Raw genomic sequence first — 13,835 nt, 5'->3', positions numbered from 1 at the left:
ATTCACAATCTTTCGTTATATTACCGCGGGAGCCTTCACATATTATTTTTTAAAAATTATTTTTTTCCGAAATAGTTTTAGCCACCCTTATCACACCGCATGACTTCTAGTAGTTCTCCTACTAGCCACGCGTTTTAAGCCACCCTTATCTCACCGCATGACTTCTAGTAGTTCCCCTACTAGCCAAGCGTTTCAAGTCACCCTTATCTCACCGCATGCATATCATTATCACAATATTTCATAAATCGCACCTCAAGTGCCCAAATATCACAGCATAATACAACTTGCACCTCAAGTGCTCACTATCACAACATATCACAAATTGCACATCAATTGCTCATCTCAAATATTACCACATATCACAAATTGTACATCAAGTGCTCAAATCTTACAACATATTACAAATTGCACATCAAGTGCTCAAATCTTACAACATATCACAAATTGCACATCAAATGCTCAAATCTTACAACATATCATAAATTGCACATCAAGTGCTCAATTCTTACAACATATCACAAATTGCACATCAAATGCTCAATTCTTACAATACATTATTTTTTCACAATAAGGAGCCATGACTCGATCATAATGTGCACAACATCTTAACAAAATATTCGGGAGTGAACAACTCAACCGAATAATATTTCACAATTTGGCACTTTGCCTCAATATGATTCACGACCTTTATAATTCAATACCAAATTTTTAACAATGTGAACTGACAAGTAATTCATATAGGAACAATACCTCTTTTAAATCACAACTTCAGGGAATAAATAGATTTATTCATCTTATTAACTAAAATTTGTATTTAAATTATCTATAAGTAAAATCAATAATGAAAGTATTTTCCATAAAAATAGCAACTCAAACAAACACAGAGTTCACATAAAAGTCAAGTGGCAATTACAACAAATTATCATATAAAAATAACCCCGGCAAATAAAGAATGAGGCATGACAATTAAGGGATTTAATAAGTTACAATAATTTTTCAACTTAATACTTAAGGGCGTCTACGAATTTCAACCAATATAATTTGCACATATAAACAAAGTACTTACTCGTCACCTCGCGTACATGATTTTCAATTATACAATTTTCACATAAGATTCAATGCCTAAGGGGTAATTTCTCCACTCGAGGTTAGGCAAGATACTTACTTTATTTCGCAACCAATTTCAAGATTCCAATAAACCCTTGCCTCGCGAATTCGTGTCCGAAAAATTCAAATCTAGTCACAAACAATTCAATATACTCAACACGAATCGTAGGAATTAATTTCACATGAAAATACTAATTTTCCAACAAAATCCGAAATTTAACTCAAACATCGCCCATGGGGCCCACGTCTCGGAATCCGATGAAACTCACAAAATCCGATAATCCGTTCAATTATGAGTCCACCCATACTAATTTTATCAAATTCTGATAGCGGATTGACCTTCAAATCTTCATTTTACATTTTTGGAAGATTTTATAAAAATCTAATTTTTCTTCCATAAATTCATGGATTCATGATGTAAATGAGTATGGAATAATGAAATATAATCAATATATGATAAGGAACACTTGCCATAATGCTTACCCGTAAAAATCACCCAAATATCGCCCAAACCGAGCTCCCCAACTTTTTTTATGTAAAGAATGGCCAAAAAAGCCCGTTTATAGAGCCTCTGATGTTTTCGAGCGTCACAGGTAGCGTGAGGCGCTGCCTGTGGCGCAGTTTCCAGTACGCCAAAAATTCTCAGCACCAGGGCTAGCGCCCCACGCTACCCTGGGCGCTCGCGGCGACGGGAAATCCTTTCCGACAAGGAAATGAGCATAACTCTCTCATACGATGTCCGAATTCGATAATTCTTTTTGTTATGACTCCGTAATTTCAATACGGATCTAATGCTTCAATCAAAACTGAATTTGGAGCTCATTTGCTTAATGTGATACCACGTATTCTTGAAGAATGGATGTCTAAATATTGCAAATCAAGTCCGATTGACCTCAAACTTTGCATACAAGTCATAATACATCATATGAAGCTATTCAAGATTTCAAATAGTAGAGAGGAGATTAATTACTCAAAACGACAAGCCGGATTGTTACATTCTTCCCCACTTAAACATGTGTTCGTCCTCGAATGTGCCAAGAGTTATTTTCCAAGCCATCAAATCACTATTCCATCTTACCACGCACATACCCGGGGTGATCCCACGTCACCCTATTCGACATAAGCCCCACAACACCATCTCAATTGAGATTATTCCTTTTTTTCATATTTGTAAACTTTAAGATTAAATTTCTTACACTCCAAACATTTTCAAAAGGTCTGATTTTTTACATCAACGCACGGTATTAGTCTCAATTGGCTATATCAAATCGTGCCTACGCACACATCAACTTTCTTGATAGTGTTGAGTTACTTCAAAAAAAAATTTTCGGGGTGTTACATTCTCCCCCACTTAGGATCATTGGCCCTTGAATGAGAAGTAGAGTCCGCCCTCAAACATATAACATAACTTATCTCTTCTTTCACACGTCTCATTCCCCCAAATTTTACTAACTCCCAAATTTTTCAGAAATTTCGGCAGAGTCTTCCCTGTAATTTGGCATATCCACCTGCCAGAGTAACACCAAAACAACTCTTAACAGCACCTCCACAACCCAACAAAATATTACAAGGTATATATCCATAACACAAATCTCAGCATTACAAGCATTGCATTAACATAATGATATCAGGACATGAAGCACATTATATGTATGCTCATCACCACATCTCTGCTCTTAAAAGCCGTTCATAATTAATTCCAGCATCATCAATTAATATCATATTAACCAAAACCTTGTTTCGAATTTTTACAACACTGACAACACAATGTGAGGCATGAAAACCTCATAACTATTTACCCGACTTAATGAGTCACATTTAATGCCACCCGGGCACTCACCTTGTAGGCTAAAGCTCAATAATTACAGCACAATTATGGCACAGAAACACATAAAAGAATTATTACATAAGCCTATCAGGCATAACTCCCTATTAGTATAATAGTACAAATTTAGTTTCACAAAGGGAGAGTTTAAACTTATAAATATTTCACCACAAGGACCTCGTCCTTATATAACTTCCACCGCGACATGTAGCCCGGTTTAAATATTTCACATCATATAAAAATGCGAGAATTTCGTCCTCAACTCCGAATCACAAGTATTTTGCACATTGTGCCAACTGAAATTTTTAATTTCTTTTCTTTCTTCTTTTTAATAAATTTTGTAAACAGGTTTTCACAACACATAATGAACCCCCATACCGGTAGGACATATAAATCATAAAATTAAAATCAAATATCCCGAAATCATATCAAAACCCGTTGTAGTGAGTAATAAAATTTACTTTTGGACTTATAGTCCTCAATGGTGCCCAAAAATAAAATGATAAACACGGGTTAACATCATCAAACCTTCCAAAAGGGGTAAACATATAAGTGGTTCACAAAATTACGATGCTCACCCATAAGTGGAGCATAATAGGAAGACTTACCTCAATATTCAGAACCGAATCAAATTAAGTAGAATTATCCATTTATAATAAATCAGGATCATACCTGTAACGACACCATCTGGTGTATCGGCCTCAGCCAAATCATAGCGATTATATCAATGGGTCGGGCCTCCACCTCTTAGGCACCCTCTACCCGTCTTTCCTCCACCCCTAACTGGCTGTGCACGTAGGGTAGTAGCTGCACTGGGGGCCATAGTCTGGGTGTTCTGATAAAATCCACCCCTCCCGAGTCTGGGACAATCTCTCATAATGTGCCTAGTGTCACCACACTCATAACAACCCCTCTGAGGTCGCGGCTACTCGTACTGAGTCTGTGCCGGATAACTAGAATAACCACTGTAATAATCTCGTGTCGATGGTGCACTATAAGAACTTACTGGAGCACCTCGAGTAATCTAATGTGCTGACTGCGCTGGCCGACTGTTAGACCCTCCACTATAATGGGTCCTAGCTGAAGAGTAAGATTCACTGAACCCTATAGATCTTTGAGACCTTTTGCCTTCCTTAGACTCCCTTTTCTCTCCTAAAACACCCTCAATCTTCCTTGCAATCTCCACTACTTGTTGAAATGGAGTATCAGTAAGCAACTCTCGAGCCATGCATATTTTAATATCATAATCGAGCCCTTCAATAAATCTGCGGACCCGTTCTCTGACTGTAGAAACCAAGATAGGTGCATGACGGGATAACTCACTGAACCTGATAGCATATTCTGACACTGTCATAGCGCCCTGACGCAACCGTTCAAACTCAGTGCGCCACGCATCTCGGAGAGTCTGGGGAACAAATTCTTTCAAGAACATTTCCGAAAATTGAGCCCAAGTTGGTGGTGTTGCATCGGCTGGTCTACCTTCTTCATAAATTTGCCACCACTGATACGATGCGCCTGACAGTTGAAATGTAGTAAAGGCAACTCCGTTCATTTCCTCAATACCTATGGTGCGGAGAATACGGTGATAATTTTCTTGAAATCCTTGGGCATCCTCTGTAGTTGTGCCACTGAAAGTAGGTGGACTATACCTCTTAAACCTTTCAATTCTATTTTGTTCTTATTCAGATGCCCCTGGCCTGACCTTAGGCTGAACCGAAATAATAGGTTGTACCGGTACTACACCTGGAACCTGACCAATAAGAACTCGCTGCTCTTGAGTGCGGGCGGTAGGAGTCTGAGTTACTCCCCCACTCTATGAAATATTTTGGGTAACAGAGATTAATCCCACCTAAGTTAATGTACCAAATATATCCAAGAACTGTGCTAAAGTCTCATGAAGTCCGGGGGTAACAACAAGTACTTCTGGTATCTATCGCCCAACTGGAGCTACTGGCGGCTCCTCAACTGCTGCTCAGACAGGTGCTCTAGTCGCGGCACGTGCCCTTCCTCAGCCTTTATCTCGGCCTCTACCTCTTGCGGCCCTAGCAGTACAAGCGGGTGTCTGCTCAGCTGATCCAGTAGCACGTGTCCTCACCATCAGTGAGAGAATAGAGATACAAAGGCTCAAATTCCAAATTCAACAAATTTCGCACGACAAGAATGAAAGAAGTGAAAATTTCCTAATAGTTTTGTAGCCACTCGAAGATAAGTACAAACGTCTCTGTACCGATCCGCAAGACTCTACTAGACTCGTTCGTGACTCGTAGAGCCTATGAACCTAGAGCTCTGATATCAACTTATCATGAACCAAATTCCCACCACAGGCGTCGTGATGGCACTTAGTCTCAAAAACTAAGTAAGCCTATTTTAATTACAATTCAAGCCATTTCTTTTTTAATAAACGAAACTAACAACGGAAATAATTATAACACCTTCCCAAGACTGGTAATACTGAGTCACAAACTCTAACTGAATACATAGAATGATCACGAGGACCAAATATATAATATTGTTTGATTAAAAATTAACAGTATAATGAAATGAACAGACTCCAAGGGACTGCGATGACCAAGCAGCTCTACCTCGAATCCTTGCGATCACACTCTAACTCTGTCCGGGTCCGATACCTCCAATACCTGGCCCTGCATAAAAATGTGCAGAAGTGTAGTATGTGTACACCACGGTCGGTACCCAGTAAGTATCATGACTAACCTCAGTGGAGTAGAGACGAGGTACAATCAAGACACTCACTAGTCAAATAACATGTGCAATATAGCAGTATATAATAGTACTGGAAAACAACTTGCAATGATAACAACAAAATCAATTAGTGATATAACAACAAGGCAACAAGAACATCATAATTATTATTCAGGCGAATAAGGAACACAAGTACAATCAATAAGTCAAGTCCTTCAAATATAAATCCTTCACATATTATTCTTTAAGATAAATATCTTTCGAATATACTTCTTTCCAATAAATATATTTTCAAGTAAAAGCCACCATGTGACACCTCATTTCACAATTATAAAAATTATGGGTCTCGGCCCACTTTCATATTTTTTTACGGTACCTCGTGCCCATATTTCTATCACCATCACACCGACAACTCACCGACAACTCACGTGTCAATAATAAAATCATCATATTTTCCCCGGCACCTTATGCCCATATTATTTTCATAACTGCACGGACAACTCACGTACCAAAATATCAATGTATATAACATCCGCAAGATCAATTTATTTTCAATAAAGTAAGGTTAAAATCTTTAAATCAAGTAAGAAATCAACAAAAAGATAAATTTATTTTAGAAATCGTTTGAGTGAGGAAAAATGACATTTCCATTAAAATAAAGCATCAGATAAACTACTGATTTGGATATAGAATTTATTAATTTAAACATACTAGAAATTTTTCTTTTACTTAAAATAACTCAATCATCAAAAACAAGTACAACCCAAAAATACAAATCTTCAAAGTCTCGTATGAAAAAGTCAAGATCAACATAATACATCAAGGAAAACACAAGAATTTATAAATTACGGAGAAACAAGATAACCAAAGGCAAGTGCAGCCATAGAGAGATATCAATAAAAGGGCACTCCCGAGGTACCGCCTCGTAGTCCCAAATCATAAATAAATTCACAATCTTTCGTTATATCACCGTGGGAGCCTTCACATGTTATTCTTTAAAAATTATTTTTTTCTGAAATAGCATCCTGCGTTTTAGCCACCCTTATCACACCGCATGACTTCTAATAGTTTCCCTACTAGCCACGCGTTTCAATCCACCCTTATCTCACCGCATGACTTCTAGCAGTTCCCCTACTAGCCACGCGTTTCAAGCCACCCTTATCTCGCCGCATGCATTTCAACACCCTGACCTTATATCACCGCATGACTTCTAGTAGTTCCCCTACTAGCCAAGCATTTCAAGCCACCCTTATCTCACCGTATGCGTGTAACGACCCGATTTGTCATTTTAAGAATTTTTTTCCCGTTCAGTGACTTAAGGTCTCTAGCAGCCTCACAATATATATTATGACCCGCATGTGTGGTCGGGTTTGATTTACGGATGATTCGGAGAGATTTAGGACACTTAGTCCCTGAGATGGAAGCTTAAGCCTTAGGATTTTTTACCATAGTCGGAACTGTGTGAACACAACTCCGGAATAGAGTTTCGTCTATTCCGTTAGCTCCGTTGGGTGATTTTGGACTTAGGAGCATGTCCGAACTGTGAATCTGAGATCTGTAGCCAATTTAGGCTTGAAATGGAGAAGGTCGAATTTTTGGAAAATTGGACCGGAAGTGGACTTTTCGATATCGGGGTCACAATCCGATTTCGGAAGTTGGAGTAGGTTCATAATGTCAATTATGTCTTGTGTGCAAAATATGAAGTCATTCCGGATTGATTTGATGTATTTCGGCACAAGTTATAGAATTTGAAAGTTCAAAGTTCATAAATTTTGAATTGGGGTATGACTCATGGTTTTCGAGTTGTTTGTGGTGATTTGAAGGTTCGACTATGTTCGTATGATGTTTTGGGACTTGATGGTATGTTTGATTGAGGTCCCAGGGGGCTCGAGTGAATTCCGGGATGGTTTTGGGTCATTTCTCTTTGTTTTGCAACTGCTGGAACTGATATCTGGTATTGTTCTTCGCGAACGCAAAAGGTCTCACACATTCGCGAAGAAGGATTTTGGATGGCTGGAATTTGCCCATCGCGAACGCGATGAAGAAGCCGCGAACACGAAGGAAGAGTTGAGGAAAGCCTACGCGAACGCGAGTGGGCAGACGCGAACGCGAAGAGGAAAGGGAGTTGGGGGCCTGCCTGGCGTTAAGCCTTCGCGAACGCGAAGGGCAGAGGTCGGAATGCATCACGAACGCGATGAAGATATCGCGAATGTGAAGAAGGAATTTGGGCAGCACATGTTTTGTACTTCGCGAACGCGAAGCTATGGTCGCGAACGCGAAGAAGTCCTATCTGGGCAGAATTAAAAGTCCCAAAAACGGGGGTTTGAGTTCATAACTCAAAATCTAATTTGAAGCTCGGTAGAAGGCAATTTTTGGAGAGATTCTTGCGTGTGTGTTTGGAGTTAGTGATTCTCATCCAGTTTTGATTAATTTCCATGATTATATCTTTGAATCCATCATTTAATTCGGATTTAATGGAGGAAAAATCATGATTTTTGAAAAATCTTCCAAAAATGAAAATTTAAGATTTGGAAGTCGAGTTGTTATTGGAATTCGATAAAATTGGTATGATTGAACTCGTATCGGAAAGGGTGTTCGGATTTCACAAAAATTATGTCGGGTTCCGAGAGGCGGGTCCCGCGTTGATTTTTGTTGACTTTTTGGAATAAATTTTTAAGTCGACATATTATTATCCGAAATTATTTTCGATGAATTTTAATGAAGTTATATAAATAATTTGGATAGATTTGAATGGCCCGGAGGTCAATTCAAGCAAGAAGGCGATTTTGGAATATTTGCAAAACTTCAAAGAGGTAAGTGTCTTGCTTAACCTCGAGTGGGAGAATTACCCCTTAGGTATCAAGTATTATGTGCAAATTGTGTAATTGAAAAACCATGTACGCGAGGTGACGAGTACGTACTTGGTTTATATGTGCAAATTTCATGAATTAAAAGTCCTTAGACGCCCTTATGTATTAAATTGAAAATTAATGGCAATTATTAAATCCTCTATTTGTCATGCCTAGATCCTTGTTTGTTGAAATTATTTTTACATGATAATTTGGTGTGATTACCACCTTGATTTTTATGTGAAATATTATTTTGTTGAGTTGTTCACTTCCGGATATTTTGTTAAGATTTTTGTGCACATTATGGTCGAGCCATGGGCTCCTTATTGTAGAAAATAATGTATTGTTGATTTCTGTGGCAAGTTGTAATATTTGAGCACCTAATGTGTAATTTGTGATATGTTATAAGATTTGAGCACTTGATGTACAATCTGTGATATGTTGTAAGATTTGAGCACTTGATGTGCAATTTGTGAAATGCTGTAATATTTGGGCACTTGAGGTGCAAGTTATATTATGCTGTGATATTTGGGCACTTGAGGTGCAAGTTATATTATGCTGTGATATTTGGGCACTTGAGGTGCGATTTGTGAAATATTGTGATATTGATACGCATACGGTGAGATAAGGGTGGCTTGAAACGCGTGGCTAGTAGGGGAACCACTAGAAGTCATGCGGTGATATAAGGTCAGGGTACTGAAGCGCATGCGGTGAGATAAGGGTGGCTTGAAACGTGTGGCTAGTAGGGGAACTACTAGAAGCCATGGGATGTGATAAGGGTGGCTAAAACGCGGGATGCTTTTTCGGGAAAATGATTTCTTTAAAATTTAATGTGAATGCTCCTGCGGTGATATAAGTAAATGAGATATTGTGAATTTATTTATGATTTGGGACTACGAGGCGGTACCTCGGGAGTGCCCTGTTGATATTTCTTTATTCATGTTCTTGCCTTGGGTGATTTTGTTTCATTTAATATGTAAATTCTTGTCTTCTTCCGTGATGTACTAGTTGACTTTATTATTATATATTTTGTGCTCCTAGTTGTATTGTGTTGACTTTGGCTTTTTAGCACGAGACTCTGAAAAAGTATATTTCTTGTTTTTCTTACTGATTTTTGATGATTGAGTTGATTTAAATAAAAAAAATTATTATTATGTTTTAAATTAAATAGTTTTATAACCAAACCAGTGGTTTATTTGATGCTTTGATATAAGTGCAAAGTTATTTTCTTCATCCAAATGATTTCTAAAAATATATTCAATTCTTTGTTGATTTCTTACTTGATTTAAAACTTTAAACTCACTTTAGTAGAAATAAATTGATCATGTAGTTCTTATATATATTGAGGATATTGGCATGTGAACTGTTCATGCAGTTGAGATATGAAATGAGGGCACGATGTGCCAGAGAAATATAATAATTTAATTATGGGCATGAAGTGTCGTGGAGATATGAAAAATGGGCTGAGACCCGTGTTTATGAAAAATATAAAAATGGACTGAGACCCGTATTTTTATGATTATGAAATGAGGTGTCACATGGTGACTTTTTAATTGAAGAATTATATTCAAAATATTTATTTGGAAGGATTTTTATTTAGAAAGTACTATATGAAAGAATTGTATTTGAAAGATAATTATTTGAGGAAAATTATATTTGAAAGAGAGTTAATTGGTAGAATTATATGTGAAGGATATTTAATTGAAAAACTTGATTTAACTGGGTGTAATTGTATTTATTAATTATTGAGAGATATTAAATGGTGATCTTATTGTCTTACTGTGCATATCATTGATTATTTTATTTTGCCTTGTTGTGATATCACTGGTTGAGTTGTTGTTATCATTGCTAGTTATTTTTCAGTACTATTGTATACTGCTATATTGTACAGGGTACTAGACTAGTGAGTGTCTTGACTGTACCTCGTCTTTACTCCATTGAGGTTAGTCTTGATACTTACTGGGCATCGCTGTGGTATGCTCACTCTACACTTCTGCACATTTTTGTGCAGAGCCAGGTATTGAAGATAACGGACTTGAGCAGAACTAAAGCGGGATCGTAAAGATTTAAGGTAGAACTGCTTGGTCGTCGCAGTTCCTTGGAGTCCTTTCATTTTATTGTACTGTTAACTTGTAATCAAACAGTATTATATATTCGGTCCTCGTGATCATTCTATGTATTTAGTTAGAGTTCGTGACTCAGTACTACCAGTCTTGGGAAGTTGTATATTGTAATTATTTTTGTTATTAGTTTTGGTTACTTATTTAATTCAAAAAAATGGCTTCAAAAATGCAATGGAAATCGGCTTACCTAGTCTTAGAGACTAGGTGCCATTACGACGCCTGCGGTGGGATTTTGGGTCGTGACAAGTTGGTATCAGAGCTCTAGGTTCATAGGTTCTATGAGTCACGAACGAGTCTAGTAGATTATTGCGGATCGGTACGGAGACGTCTGTACTTATCTTCGAGAGGTTACAGAACTGTTCGAAAATTTCCATTTCTTTCATTCTTGTCGTGCGGAATTTGTTGAATTTTGAATTGGAATCTTTTTATCTCCATTCTCTCACAGATGGTGAGGACATGTGCTACTGGGTTAGCTGAGCAGGCATCCGCACATACTGCTAGGGCTGTAAGAGGCCGGGGCCGAGGTAGAGGCCGAGGAAGGGCACGTGCTATGACTAGAGCACCTGTCAGAACAACAGTTGAGGAGCCACCAATAGCTCCAGTTGGGGGACAGCTACCAGAAGCACCTGTTGTTACCCCCGGACTTTAGGAGAATTTGGCACAGTTCCTGAGTATGTTTGGTACATTAACTCAGGCGGGATTGATCTCTGTTGCACCAAACATTCAGCAGATTGCGGGAGTAGCTCAGACTCCTATCACAACTTCAGAGCAGTAGGTTCACGTTGGTCAGGTTTTGGGTGTAGAACCAGTACAACCTGTTATTCCGGTTTGACCTAATGTCAGGTCCGAGGCATCAGAAGAAGAACAAAAGAGACTTGAAAGGTTTAAGAAATACGATCCACCAACATTCAGTGGCACAGCTACAGAGGTTGCACAAGAATTTCTAGAAAATTGTCACTGTATTCTCCACACCATGGGTATTATGGAGATGAGCGGAGTTGCCTTTACTACATTTCAACTGTCAGGCGCAACGTATCGGTGGTGGAAAATCTATGAAGAAGGTAGACCAGTCAATGCCACACCACCAACTTAGGCTCAATTTTCGAAAATATTCTTGAAAGAATTTGTTCCCCAGACTCTCCGAGATGCGTGGCGCACAGAGTCTGAATGGTTACGTCAGGTCACTATGACAATGTCAGAATATGCTATCAGGTTCAGTGAGTTAGCCCGTCATGCACCTATCTTAGTTCCTACAATAAGAGAACGGGTCCGCAGATTCATTGAGGGGCTCGATTATGATATTAAAATATGCATGGCTCGAGAATTGCAAACTGATGCTTCATTTCAGCAAGTAGTGGAGATTGCAAGGAAGATTGAGGGTGTTTTAGGCGAGGAAAGGGGGTCTAAGTAGGCCAAAAGGTCTCGAAGATCTGGAGGGTTCAATGGATTTTACTCTTCAGCTAGAACCCATTATAGCGGAGGCTCGAGCAGTCGGTCAGCTCAGTCCGCACATCAGATAACTCGGGGTGCTCCAGTTTATAGTGCACTACCAACATGAGATTCTTACAGTGGTTATTCCAGTTATCCGGCACAGACTCAGTACGAGCAGCCGCGACCTCAGAGGGGTTGTTATGAGTGTGGTGATACTAGGCATATCATGAGAGATTGTCCTAGACTTGGGAGGGGTGGATTTCATTAGAACACTCCAGCTATAAGCTTTATTCCAGTTAATACTCCACATGCACCGTCATCAAGAGGTGGAGGACAGGCAGATAGTGGGCACCTAAGAGTTGGAGGCCCGACCCGTTGATATAATCACTATGATTTGGCTGAGGCCGATACACTAGATGGTATAGTTACAGGTACGATCCTGATTTTGTTATAAAAGGATATTTTCCTTTAATTTGGTCTGGTTCTAAATATTGAGGTGAGTCCTCCTATTATGCTCCGCTTATGGGTGAGCTTTGTAAATTTGTGACCCACTTATATGTTTATCCCTGTTGGGAGATTTGAAGATGTGAGCCCGTGACTGTCATTTTATTTTTGTGCACCATTGAGGACTATAAGTCTAAAAGCAAAATTTTATTATTCAATACAGTGGGTTTAATGTGTTTTGGAATAATTGATTCCATTTTTTTTATGAATCATATGCCTTACCGGTATGAGGGTTCATTATATGTTGTGAAAATTATTTATGAAATATATTGAAAAGAAGAAAGAAAGGAAATTGAAAATTTCAGTTGGCACAATGTGCAACAAAATTGTGCTTTGGATTTGAGGACGAGATCCTCATATTTTTACACGACGTGAAATATTTAAACCGGGCTGCAAGCTGCGGTGGAAGTTATGTAAGGACGAGGTCCTTATGGTGAAATATTTATGAGTTTAAAATTATCCCTGTGTGAAATTAATTTGTACAATAATATTAATAGGGAGTCATGCCTGTTAGGCTTATTTGATAATTCTTGTGTATTATTTCTGTTTATATTCAGCCATTTTCGTGCTGTGAACATTGAGTTTTAGCCTATAAGGTGAGTGCCCAGGTGGCTTTGAATATGACTCATTAATCCGAGTAAGTAATCATGAGGTCTTCATGCCTCACATTCTGTTGTCAGTGTTGTGAAAATTCGAAATGAGGTGGTGGTTAATATGAGATTAATTGATGATGCTGGAATTAATTATGAATAACTTTTAAGATCAGAGATGTGGTGATGAGCATACATATGATGTGCTTCATATCCTGATATCATTATAATAAGGCAATGCTGAGATTAATGTTATTGATATATACCCTGTGGTATTTTGTTGGGTTGTGGATATGTTGTTAGGAGTTGTTTGGGTGTTACTCTAGCGGGTGGATAGGCCCAATTACAGGGGAGACTCTGCCGAAATTTCTAAAAACCTTTGGGAGTTAGTAAAATTTGGAGGATTGAGAATTTGCAAAAGAAGAGATAAAAATGTTATGTGTTTGAGGGCGAATGATCCTAAGCGGGGAATAATATAACAACCTAGAGAAAGTTTTGAGTTACTTCAACACTATTGAGGAAATTTATATGTGCATAGGCACGAGTTGCTATAGCTAGTTGAGACTAATGTTGTGCGTTGTTGTGAGAATTCAAGCATATTTAGAAATGATTGGAGAATTAGGGATTTTGCTTTAAAGCTTATAAGAATGGAGAAAAGAAATAATCTCAATTGATATGGTGTTGTCGGACCCGTGTTAAATTGCGG

Source organism: Nicotiana tomentosiformis, chromosome 9 (assembly GCF_000390325.3).
Source record: "Nicotiana tomentosiformis chromosome 9, ASM39032v3, whole genome shotgun sequence".
Classification (NCBI taxonomy): Eukaryota; Viridiplantae; Streptophyta; class Magnoliopsida; order Solanales; family Solanaceae; genus Nicotiana; species Nicotiana tomentosiformis.
The sequence above is the reverse complement of the archived record's forward strand: the minus strand, read 5'-3'. Positions refer to the sequence as shown.